The sequence below is a fragment of the Hyperoodon ampullatus genome (genome assembly GCF_949752795.1).
Source record: "Hyperoodon ampullatus genome assembly, chromosome: 4".
NCBI lineage: Eukaryota > Metazoa > Chordata > Mammalia > Artiodactyla > Ziphiidae > Hyperoodon > Hyperoodon ampullatus.
Window position 1 is genome coordinate 139,449,164 of NC_136917.1, and position 13,190 is coordinate 139,462,353.

At 36.6% G+C, this 13,190-nt stretch overlaps 1 pseudogene across 1 annotated transcript; it reads right to left on the reverse strand.

Moving 5' to 3' along the window:
• Positions 1-12,338: 12,338 nt before the first annotated feature.
• Positions 12,339-12,979, reverse strand: LOC307051305 (annotated as a pseudogene). Its single transcript has 2 exons — positions 12,941-12,979; positions 12,339-12,839 (listed from the first exon to the last, which is right to left on the reverse strand). The product of its transcript is annotated as an uncharacterized misc_RNA (transcript).
• Between the last annotated feature and the right edge of the window lie 211 nt (positions 12,980-13,190).

The following is a 13,190-nucleotide window of genomic DNA, read 5'->3' on the forward strand; positions in this document are numbered from 1 at the left end:
GCTAGGGTCGGTTTTACGAAAACTGGCATTTTCTTACTGCTATTTTCCAAAATTTTCTGTTTCCGGTAAAAATTTAAAATGAGGGCTTCCCTGGTGGCACAGTGGTTGAGAGTCCGCCTGCCGATGCAGGGGACATGGGTTCGTGCCCCAGTCAGGGAGGATCCCACATGCCGCGGAGCGGCTGGGCCTGTGAGCCATGGCCACTGAGCCTGCGCGTCTGGAGCCTGTGCTCCGCAACGGGAGAGGCCACAACAGTGAGAGGCCCATGTACCGCCAAAAAAAAAAGAAAATTAAAAATGAGTTATGCAAGAAAAATATTAAATAAAAAAATTATCTTAGATATCTGAAAGATTTACCATATTTATTACTAGATACATTTAATAATTCATGGGATAATTCTTCAGAAAATAAGGTGGTAATTGGATTTTGTCAAAAGCAAAATAATGCTTATTTTGAAATATAGGTCAGAACTAGTCTTACTCAACTTAGAAAATATCTAGAAAAAAAATTATTTGTCTGATGCCTTTCAACACCAAAGGCATGTCCACTACACTAAAAGGAAAAGTCTTGGACCAAGTCATGCAATACTTTCAACATTTTCACATTTTAAAAATGATAAATTATTTGTACCATTTGTACCAGACGAGGGCTCCAACCTGTGTCCTCTGCATTGGCAGGCAGATTCTTAACCAATGCACCACCAGGGAAGTCCCTCTGGAGTGGTTTTGAAAGACAGTGGCTAGGGAAAAATCCTAATATGCAGAGATTTGGGTGGTGGACCTGGTCATTTCCTTTATATGCATAAAACAGCGCTGTCCAATAAAAATTTAACGTGAGCCACAAATGTAGCTTTCAATTTTCTATACTCACATGTAAAAAAATATTTCTTTAACCCAATGTATCTAAAATGTTATCATTTAACATATAATCAATATTTTTAAATTAGTGAGATACTTTATTTTCATAATAAGTTTTCTACATCTGGTCTGTATTCTGCATTTACAGTACATCTCAATTTGGACAGTCACATTTCAAGAGCTCAATAGCAATTAGATATGTGGACCAGTGGCTACCCTACCAGACTGTGTAGGGTTAGAATAAATATAAACATGTGGGCGGCAGCAAGTGACCTGGCCAGCAAGTCAGGGACCTAGAAGCAAAAAGCCTGGAAGATTAGAGGTAAGAAGGTCTGGCGTAGAGGCATGTGGACCAACATCTGAAAAATGGGCACAAAGGGAAAAGATCTTTGTATTATACATTAATGCCAACCAAAAACTACTCACCATGGAAGAGGCACTATACACTCTGCATACTAGTAGACAAAATGTCTTGACCATTTGATGTTGGCCAGCCTTTGTCTACAACCACCCAGTGCCAATACAATGAGCACATGAACCAGCTATTCAGTGGTAGAACTGAAGGCTATGCATGTGCTCAGTGACTATGACTCCCACTTACCAAGGTTGATCTAACTTGCCAGCAACAGAAACCAAGGTGAACCCTTGGTATGGCACTATTCCTAGAAGTGTCCTACCACTTGATGACATTCGGTGGTTCATGTTCATGGAATAAACACCTATTACCATAGATTTGCTTTTCCTGCTCACAAGGCCTCACTATACCACGTGATATAGCACTGACCTCTCTCTTCTAAGTTTAGCCTCATGCTTAAAGTTTAAACTAGTTAATATATAGTATTTAATATATATTTATGTATAGATTCATATATATATATATATATATATATATATCTCACTACACTAGGGTGAGACATTTACATGTAATTTACAGACATCACAAAAGCTTGGATTAGGAGGAAGTAAAGAAAATTATTGGGGTTATGTGTTCAAAATTCCTTTCTCCAAATTCTACATTGTTTTAAATTTGATTATATTTTACAAAAATGAAATTTTATTAATCTTTGTTCCAATGTGAAATATGGTTATTGAATTATTTATAGAGAAAGCCATCACCTTTAAACTTTTATTCTCAGCACACCAGTATCAGGGCACTTTTGCTCTCAGTGCCAGAACTCAGTTGTGTCTCCCTCAAATAATCTGTCATGCAAGATGGTAGGCAGAGTCCCCAAAAGGCCAGAAATCAAGGATTTCATCAAGCTTGTGGAATAAGGTGTATAAACTATTTTTTGCTTGCTTACTAATAACTGTGAGCTAAATAAATTTCTGTATATGTTGCAGATTTTTGTCTAAAACTTACTTTAATTAAACCAGGGAGGGAGTGGTAGGGAAGTAGCTAAAACTTACTCCAAAATTTTCAGACTACCATTATATACCCACCTCCACAAAACTAAGAGTTGTTCATGAAAAGATTTGCAATTTGTAATTTAAGTCTTCCAGCACCTTTTTATATAAATCTAAGATGACTGGAGAAGGAAGAAACACTTGATACAATTCATTCCAATGATACAGAAAAGAGATCAAATAAAAGACCCAAAAGTTGCATTGAAAACTATTAATGGGCTTGGGGTTTTCTCTTTGAGTTGGGGAATATTAAATACTTTAAATAAAAATCTGCTGAAATCCATATAAACATATGACTTACGCAGCAGAATAATTTTAGAGAAATTTGCCAAATGTAAATACATAATTTTTACCCAAACTGATATAAATTGGGTTAGTCTATTGAGGCAGTGTTTTTGTTTTTTAACATCTTTATTGGAGTATAATTGCTTTACAATGGTGTGTTAGTTTCTGCTTTATAACAAAGTGAATCAGTTATACATATACATATGTTCTCATATCTCTTCCTTCTTGCATCTCCCTCCCTCCCACCCTCCCTATCCTACCCCTCTAGGTGGTCACAAAACACCAAGCTGATCTCCCTGTGCTATGTGGCTGCTTCCCACTAGCTACCTATTTTACATTTGGTAGTGTATATATGTCCAAGAGGCAGTGTTTGTTGACTTTAAAAGTGAGTACAGTCAAATCCTGATGTATAGGTATGATATGTTTTAAATATACTTATAGAATAATTTTGATATCTAATTGCTAATTTTAAGGTTAACCTTTAAAAATAACTAAGTAACATGTCTTTCAATTCAGAAAACAGATATTGAAGAGCACATCTGCAAACTATCATAGATTTACAACAAAATTAATTTCTATAATCTTCTTTGATGTCTCAGAAATGGGACATAGTTTAACCTGCTGGGGTCATAAATACTCTAACAGGAGGGGCTCTTTCAATAACCCTTTAGCAGATCCTAAACTCCGGTAGTCTATGGCGGGAACACTGTAATGATTAGGCCATATGCAAAGCAGTTACATCCTAGTTAAAATTTTGTAAGGCTGTGAATAATGAAAATACTAACAGACCTAGAGGGAAGCTCTAAGTTTAAGGAGTACATAATAAGGCAATTAGAAGGTTCCCAAGGGATATATTTTGAACAGAGTCTTATTGTAAGGTCTGAAAATAAACAACAGATAAACACTGAGAAAATAACACCAAATACTTATTTTTTAACAATATCACATTTTTGGTAACTATTGTATATTTTAAGAAAATTCTGGACAATATGTACAGTTGATCTTTGAATAATGCAGGGGTTAGGTGTGCCCATCCACCCAACAGCTGAAAATCTGCCCATCACTTTACAGTCAGCCCTCCATATTCATGACTGTGCATCCGTGGATTCAACCAAGTGCAGACTGTGTAGTACAGTAGTAGGTACTTACTGAAAAAATCCATGTATAAGTGAACCCATGCAATTCAAACCCATGTTGTTCAAGGGTTAATTGTAATTTCAAATTAAAATGTACTCAATTTTACAAAGACAAGGTTAAAAGACATTGTGAGGCATGTATACGTATATGTGCGTGTTTAATTAACCCACTGTTCAAATATAAAGCAGTCATGAGAAATTGACAATGAATGTTATAAAAGTCCTCAAAGTTATGTTATTGCTTAGCCTTTGAGCATGAAAATGTTTGCTAGAAGCAACAGAACTCTATAGGAAGCTTTAATCTTTTGTAGATTGTTGGAGGACAACTTAGTTTTCTGTTAATATATTTATGATACATATAGTATGTATATTATATTTATGATGTTTATATTTATGATACATGAATATTTATGATATCTATTCAGTTAATTGAGTATATGTATAATATAGTATATTATGATAAACAATAAAGTGAGTTGTTTATTCAGAGGGGTTTGGGACCAGAGAGCTTGCTCTAGTCTGAGCTCTACCACTTACTAAATAGGTGATGCTGAGGAAGCTTTTTAACTCCTTTAATTCTGTTTTCTCAACTCTAATGCAGAGATGATAGTACTAACATCATAAGGTTCTTATGGAGATAAGATTAATAAAGTACTTTCATAGAGTGCTTTATAAAATACTACTTTAATAAATGTGACATTATTCACCACTATCATCATTATCATCCTCAACTGAAACCCACTCCATGCAGAGCACAAGATACAGAAAGTTAGAAGGAGGAAATTTGGCTCATGCCATCGAAATGTTTTAAAAATCAACTCAGCAGGCTCTGGCAGCACATTTATTAAAGTGGAACAATATAGAGTAGACTGGCATGGCTTAGCCTAAAGATGCCACCAAACTTCATGAAGCATTTTATATATGTCAGAACCCTGACAGATTTAACTGCGAAGACATAAACTAGAAATTTTGTCTTAAAACCAGAATATGGGACATAAGATTGAAAGCAGAGGTAATTTGAAATACATATACAACAGTGACTGAACAAATTCTTCAAAAAGTATCTCTAAGATGTTAACTATCCTTTAGAAACTACAATTTAATAAAGCACAATTAACTGGTTCTTTGGATTAGCTGTCAGTTGTGAATACATATGTAGTATTGAAAAATGCAAATTTTTGGCATCTGATAATACAAAAATTGTTGACAATGCAGCTTAAAAAATAAATTTAAATATAAATATTCCTGATTTTGAAACTGGTATAATGGTTTCGGCTAAATGTCCGTTTTGTTGCCCTGATGATTTATGCGGAAATGCATTAGTGCGTTTTGCTTTTTTGATCAGGAATGTTTATATCAAATGCAGTTGTTCAGTTCAGACAAGCACATTTAGATTTTGACACAGGAGATGCATTTCTTCCATCACTGCATAAAGAACACAGAACACAAACAAAAATTAATGAAGCCATTATAGCTGTCCCAGCAATTACTGCTGATCCAAAGACAAACCACAGGCTGGAAAAAGTTGGAAGATGAACATTTAGGATTTCAGCTTTTCATCTAACTAGTATAGTGAGAGCCTACGCACAATTCTGGAATGTTTAAGAAAATCAAATGTTATTTTTTCAGGAAATGAAACCCCATAAATTTGACCAGATACTCTGCCATTTGGGTTTTTTTCCCTCTAGTAAGTACTGAGGAAAATGAGAAGTTAAATTAAGAGAAGGAAAATACTATGTATACAAAGATGTTTACTTTAATTTATCTGCAATAGCTAAAGTTGGGAAAAATTCAATGCCCAACAGAGTGAAATAATGTAAGCATAGAACAATGACAGCTCATTGAACTGCCTGTACCCCAGTTCTGACTTCTTGTAAAATGCCAATAATACAGAGAAAACTATCTACTCGACTACCTAATATTCCACTGCACTTAATACCCAAAAGTATTAAGTACTTTTATATATTCTAAATCATAATCCTCAGGACAATTCTTTGAGACAAGTACTATTAACATCATTTTAACATATGATGAGTGAATTCAGAAAGACTTGGTGAGGTTATACAGTGTACTCAATGTCATACACCTCTTAAGTGATGAAGCTGGAACTGCAGCCACATCTACCAAGCCCAAACACTTCCCCTAGCACATTTCTAAACTAAATATTCTCCCCCTAAATGTTCTTTTTCCCTAACTTCCTTTTTCTGCTACCTGGACAACCACATTCAAATTCTTGGCGTCATTTCCTTCCCCTAACAGTAAACTGAAATAACTCTTGTATCTTTCCTCCTCCATCATTCTCCCACTTCAAAAATCCTTATTACGTCTATGCTTGGAAATTGAAATTGTTCTGTTTCCTGTCTCGTTGACCCCAGTCTCTGCACATCTTCAATCCATTCTATGACTATCTCATCTTCTTCCAGCTGATCCCCTCCACTGGCTTTGTTCCCTAAACCCTAACATGTAGAGGCTGAAGTGACTTGTTTGCTGTTCAAACCACTCTTTAGTCTGTCCTCAAACAACATGGCAAAATTTCTCACCTATGGCTTTCATTTATACATTCTAATTTCCAAGTAAATTTGAAAAAGCATTGTTTTATTTACATCCTAAGTTTTTCTTCTTGTATGCTTTATTCTATTTCCTCATCCTGGAATTCTTCTTCATTTTACCCAATTCCTAATTTTCTCAGGTAAATGTAAATACCCTATAGAATAAAGATTTAAACAAATTGCAATCAAGAGTCACAGTGGGTGTCTCCAAATGGTGGGTGGGATTATGTTTATTTTAAATGTTCTTTTTTATATTCTAAGTTGTATATAATGGGCATTTATTTTCATCATTTGAAAATTATGTTATTAATGACTGTCAATATACAGTGAGCTGAGTAGAAATTAAAGGGAAAGGTTGACTGGAGCCATACATGTCTTCTTTTAAAAGACTTCAATGAAATCTAAGGCATATCTAAAGGCATATGTCAGTCGAGAAAGATGTGTTATAGATGTTACAATAAGATCATCCTGTTGAGAGGCTCTGGAAAGTAAGAAGAAAGAGTAATTGGTTTGCTTGCTTGTTGTTTGGAAGAATGCATCATGGGATACTTATGCAGTTAGACGGCAGGTCTAAGAATGTAGTCTGGGCACAGTGAGTTCATACATAGACTTGAGAGTAATCCAAGTGGAATAGATTTGGTTGTTCAATTATGAGCACAGAAAATAATAGTGCAATTTGATTTGTACTTTATAAAGTCAATAGAAAAGTATTAGATAACATCAGAAAAGAGTTGGAAGTGATGATAAGCTGTGCAGTAGCACAAGGCTATTCTTGCTGCTGTGACCTCCTGAATACAGAGCAGGGATATTTGCCTAACTATAATAGATTAAATTCACATTTGCAAATGTGGAATGAGAAACACCACGTACGGCTATCAAAAGTAAATACTAGCCATTAGACTTCATAAATGAGCTAGAGTAGCATATTCAAATATAAGTTTGAAATGAACAGAGGAAAGGCAACATGAGCTTTGATATCAAATTATAGACCTCTAAGAACTTCAGGAATAAGGACTGCCACTTTCATTACATGATATGGGGAGAAGCAAATCATACCTCTGAGGATAATAGGCCTTTCTCACTGGTTACTTAGTTATTTGAAAGAAGTGTAAGGAAAAGAGGACTTTCTGCATAGATGTATATACAATATATCAGAGAACAAATATATTACAATGCATTATACATTCATGAAGTTGTACCTGAAATTTTTCATTTTGTTCTCTCTACTGGTCATGGGCTCAGAAGAAAGTGGCAATGTTGTATTCTATTCAGATAGTGAGTCAAGTATTTAATGTAAGAGCTAATATTGTAAAAATTTATTTTAAAAACATAGGAGATAAAAAATATAAAAATCTTAGAGAAAAATACATTAGAACACAAGTAATAGTAACCATGAAAGAAAAAAGGATACATTTAATTTTATCCAAGCTTAAAACTATTCATCAAAAATTATCATTAATAAAATGAAATGGTAAGCTAGACACTGATGAAAATATTTATAATAGATACACTTGTCAAAGAGCTCTTATAAATTACTAACAAAAGGACAAACCCACACTCAGTAAATCTCACCCTTCTGTAAGTAGGAAAAAAAAAAAAGGCAAACCCAATTTTTCAAAATGGGCAAAACCTTGAATAGACATTCACAGAAAAACCTAAATCCAATCAGCATATTAAAAGGTACCCAACATCATTAGTCATGAGGGAGATGCAAATCAAAACCACAGTGAGATCTTACTACATATCAACCAGAAGGTCCAAAATTAAGACTAACAATATCAAGTTGGGGCAAAAAGGTGGAGCAATGGAAACATTCATATATTGTTGGTGGGAGTTTAAAAAGGTACAACCACTTTGGAAAACTGTGTGGCAATGTCTAAGAAAGTTAAGCATCACCTATTTTATGACTCAGCAATTCCACTCCTAGGTATATTCCCAAGACCAATAAATGTATATGTCAGTAATAAGCCCTATACAAAAATATTCACAGCAACTTTATTCATAATGAGCCCAAAATGAAAACAACACAGATGTTTATCAGCAGGAGAATGGATAAACAAATGGTGGTATAATTTACACAAAAGGATATTATGGAGAAAATAAAAGGAAAAAACTACTGATACAACTGCTACTTGAAGAATCTCAAAATATTTTGTCAAGCAAAAGCAACAACAGGGGCTTCCCTGGTGGTGCAGTGGTTGAGGGTCTGCCTGCTAATGAAGGGGACATGGGTTCGAGCCGTAGTCTGGGAGGATCCCACATGCCGCGGAGCAACTAGGCCCATGAGCCACAACTACTAAGCCTGCGCGTCTGGAGCTTGTGCTCCGCAAGAAGAGAGGCCGCGACAGTGAGAGGCCCGTGCACCGCGATGAAGAGTGGCCCCCGCTTGCCACAACTAGAGAAAGCCCTCGCACAGAAACGAAGACCCAACACAGCAAAAATAAATTAATTAATTAATAAACTCCTACCCCCAACATCTTCTCTAAAAAAATAAAATAAAATAAAAGCAGCAACAAAAGAGTACATACTGTACGATTTCATTTATGTGAATTCTGGAAACAAGCAAAAACATCTATGATGATAGAAATCAGAATAGTGATGGCCTCTGGTGGGGGTAAAGGATGTGGATTGACTGCAAAGAGCCACAAGGAAACCTTCTGTGGTGATGGGTATGTTTCATATCTTGATTTGGCTGATGAATGCATGGATGTATATATTTATACAAATTTCAGATATATACTTAAGATCTGTGCATTTTGCTGTATTTACGTTGTCCCTCAACAACAACAAAATCAGAAAAAACTACTGAAGAGTGAACTTTAAGTAAACCTGGGCTTGTAAAAAAAAATACTAAAACAAACAAAAGATTTTAAATCCATGATCTCAATGGGAATAATGAATAGTTATACCTCACTACTTGGCCTATTTCCACCTGCTCACCACTTTTGCTTCCATCTATTCGGCAAACTTGAACAACCTTTACACAGTGGAACAGACATTAATAAGAGGGAACTGAAGCCCAAGGGAACAGATTATTAAGTGCTGGCTTTGCCACTAACATGTTTCGTGATCTTGGGCAAGTCACTTCCTCTGGACCTCTGCTTCCTCATCAGTAATATGAGGACCAGACTAGGTAATTTCTAAGGCTACTTCCAGCTCTAACTTTCTGTATATAACTCCAAATGTGAGTTCTGCTTCTTAATACAAAGAATAGCACCAGAGTTCTATGACCTAATGAAAACATTTGGCAGCAACAGCAGACCTGAAATCTGGCAGATATTTCAAAATGTCGGGCTGCCAAGAAAAGCTTACCAAGGTCATAAGCCTATTACACAATGATATATTGGTCATGCTAGTGTTGACAGCATCTCATATGATCCCGTCCCAAATGCTGGTAAAGTAAACCAAGGCTATGAATGAGATCCAGGGATACCTAATTCGTTGTATGCAACCCTGTTAAGAGATTCGAGAAAAGACTTGGAAGCTGATATTAAGATCTGTTCCCAGTCCTTTGGAAAACCTTTTCAACTCATCTGAGCAAGCACTCAAGAAGGAACAAACAACCAATGTTCTAAATAGAAGCATTCCTGTGGGCTTAAAAAAGTTACAATACCAATAAATAAAACTCCTTTTTTTTTAGGTTAGCCATTTAATTTCCAATAGTAATAATAGGTTTGAGTGTCCTGAATGACTATATAAGATGCTGATTATTCTTCTCATTTACCAGATACTAATGTCTTCTACAGATTGGAAAAGGGATAGCTTGCCCACCTCCCAAAGCTATATGAAACCAATACAAAAGTACACTGAGTTCTGAAGACAAGACACAAATTTATTCATTCCTCAAGGGCATTATTTAGTACATTTCAAAAATTGACTGTCCCTGGGAAGTCTACATAATTTATCACTCATCTCCCAGAGCCCTTTTAGTCCAAGGAATAACAGGACCTTCTCATTCCTAAGGCATTCATGGTTAATGACTAAAGAATAAAGAACATTTTTAAAGCAAATCCAAAAGTGATTTCATAAAGGGCAAAGAACTGGATTTCATATTTTTCTGCTAATCACATACATTCATCCTGGAGGCATTCTAAGTGTAATAAATAATACATATATCATTTTCTGCAAGGGCTGTTTGTTTGTCTATTCATCTGTTATGTAGTGAAAATAGCTTTCATTTTCTGGAATATACCCTAACATCTAAAAATGACTCCAAATGTATGAGAAAGAATAGGAGAATGGAAAAACTTAAGACAAACACCTGATCATATTTCAATGCTGTGATGCAGAAATGATGGAGAGGCACAAAACTAGATCAAAATGTGCCAAGTAAATCTGATGGTTCTTGAAGCAGGATGTATTTCAAATTAATTTACACTTAAGTGCAGTCACTGAACAATAAAAATTATTTTGAAAAGAAGATATTTGGGGGTTTTCTCATAATTAACCTCAAAGAAGAATGAATTCTCACCAAATAAAGTATTTCCATTTCATATATCACAATATGGAATTATAACTGAGAGCCACGTTAGGAAGATGAACTGTTTTAAGTACATCCTAGTTCTATTCCCTTTGTGTTACATGGAACTTTTCTTGGATAACTAACTTTAGAGGCTTTTGCAAATATATATTGCTTTATTCAAAAAACACGTCTAAAAATCTTACTAAAGCAGGAACTCATTCAAAACAAATTTCTTTAAGGACTGTTGTCTTTTCCCCATCCTGAAGGCTGTGGGTAGCGGAAGGAAAATCTGTGTTACTTCAGAATTTAAACGAGGTTCAAAAGCATTCTTAACACTGTCTTCCAATTGTACACATGTATACAAGGAAGCTTAGTATAATTTCCAGGATTCAATCGCAAAGACTTGAATTTTTTTTCCCAGAAATTATAAGATTCTCTACAGAGCTGATGCTAGTAACAGTATAGAGATGATGAATCCTAGGAAAGTGACTGGGGCAGTAGAAGGATACCAAAAACAAGATAGCTTATTATGACTCTTAGAACAAGTAAGACTAATATGATAACAACTGCACTGATTATAGTTTGCTAGCTGTTGAGGCCCCCAGAAGAACCTGAATAACAGGATGTATCATGGAGTTTTCACAGTATAGTTTATTCTCATTATTTGGGGATCCCATATCTGCACATTCACCTACTCACTAAAATGTACTTATAAACCTTTAACAACAACACCTGTGATGCTTTTGTAGTACTTTGTGGACATACACAGAGCTGTGAAAAATTTGAGTCATCCTACATCACATTCTCATCTGAGGTCAGCAAGACAATACTCTGCCTTCTCGTTTTAGGTGCAATGTAAACAAATATCTCTTTCATTGTCTATTTAGTACAACTTTTTTGCATTTTTGTCCTTTTTGTTGGTGATATTACTTTTTTTTTTTGGTGCCAGAAATTTAAGCAGAGACCTAAAATGGAACCAACTGACTAACACTGTAGTAAAAAGAAAATAAAGCAATGATCTTGGCTTGAGCTGTCTGGTTCAGTGGTCTGGAGGAACATCACACACAAGCTCAGTCACTGCAATCAATGGTTTTCTGGCTGTCACTTCTAACATAGTAGAATCATGTTAGGGGGAATGGAAAAAAGTGAGCACCACTTCTTCCCATGTTCTCCCTCCTACTGCCAGTCTCCCTCTGTCCCTGTGTTGGATGCAGCAGAGATCACCCACCCATCAGCCCAGGGCAGGCCAACAGGGAAGGGCTAATCACTCTGTTCTGCAACTACAGCCAGATTCACCTCCAAAACAGTACCTGTGGCTCTAGCCCGGACTCCTGTATAGGAATCTGGCTCTGGCAGTGGCAGCTAGAGAGGGTAATAGGACTCCTGCTGAATGAAGGAAGTTGGATGAATGAATGGGTGAGCTGCAGGGGTCACTTGCAAAGGGACGAGGAGTGATAAGGAAACAACGTGTTCAGGCAGATGCTTTTGACATCTATCTCCCAAACCTGCCTGTGGCACGAAGGGAAGCCGTCTCCCATGGGAGAGAAGTCAGTGGGGTGGGAGGCCATATTCTCACGACTGAGTCTTTCCAGGAGCCAGGGCTTCAAGGCACAAGGCTCCTGGTTCCTTCTCTCAACCAACCCCTCTACTCTTTCCACTCTCCCTCACTGTACTTCTTGTGCTTCTTCTTCTTCTTCTTCTTCTTCCTTGCTGTCTTTTGACGCATGCCTTGTCCTCTTGCCTGTATCATTCTCAGAGTCTGAGCTGTCAGAGTCAGATAATTTTCTGTCTATATGTTTCTTTTTTTTCTTTTCTTTCTTTCCTTTTCTAGAAGAATTTCTCATGGGGTCAGGATTTTCAAACTCTGCTAACTTTGCCTCTTCCTTCGCCTCTTCCTCATCAGGTATCAGAGAGTACTTGGTCCCATCTGGTTGCATGAAATAATCCTTTGCAAAGTGGCCTTTACAGCCACACTTCTTGCAGGTAGTGTTCAGGACAGCCTCAAGGGTGATCTTCTGCCCAGTGTAATCCGGGAAGGCCACCTCTCTTCTTGCTCAGTGATAACACTGTTGGGGTCAAGGTCCTTCCCAGTCCCTTGGTTGACAACTTTCATGGAGAGGAATACTTTTATCTTATCATTTTTCATCTCTCAGCCAATAAGCTTCACCCACAATTTGTCTCCAACATCTACTCTCTCAGAGGGCTTATCCACGTGACAGGATGACATATGAGCTCCATGGACCAGACCTTGCTCCCGACAGCCTGGGATTTTGATAAAGTCTCCATAGTCTGTCACCATAGCAACCTCTCCTTGGAAAATAGTGTAGGGAGAAGGCAAGTTCTCCGTGGTCTTGGGTCTTCCTGAATCATCCTTAATGTTCTGTGATTCTTCCATTTCTCTTCTGCTAAAGCTAATTCAAGCGTCTTGGTGTCAGTGTCAGGTCTCCCAGCTGCAGCACTGCTCAAAACCCCTGATACTGCTTCTTAAAATGCCTTT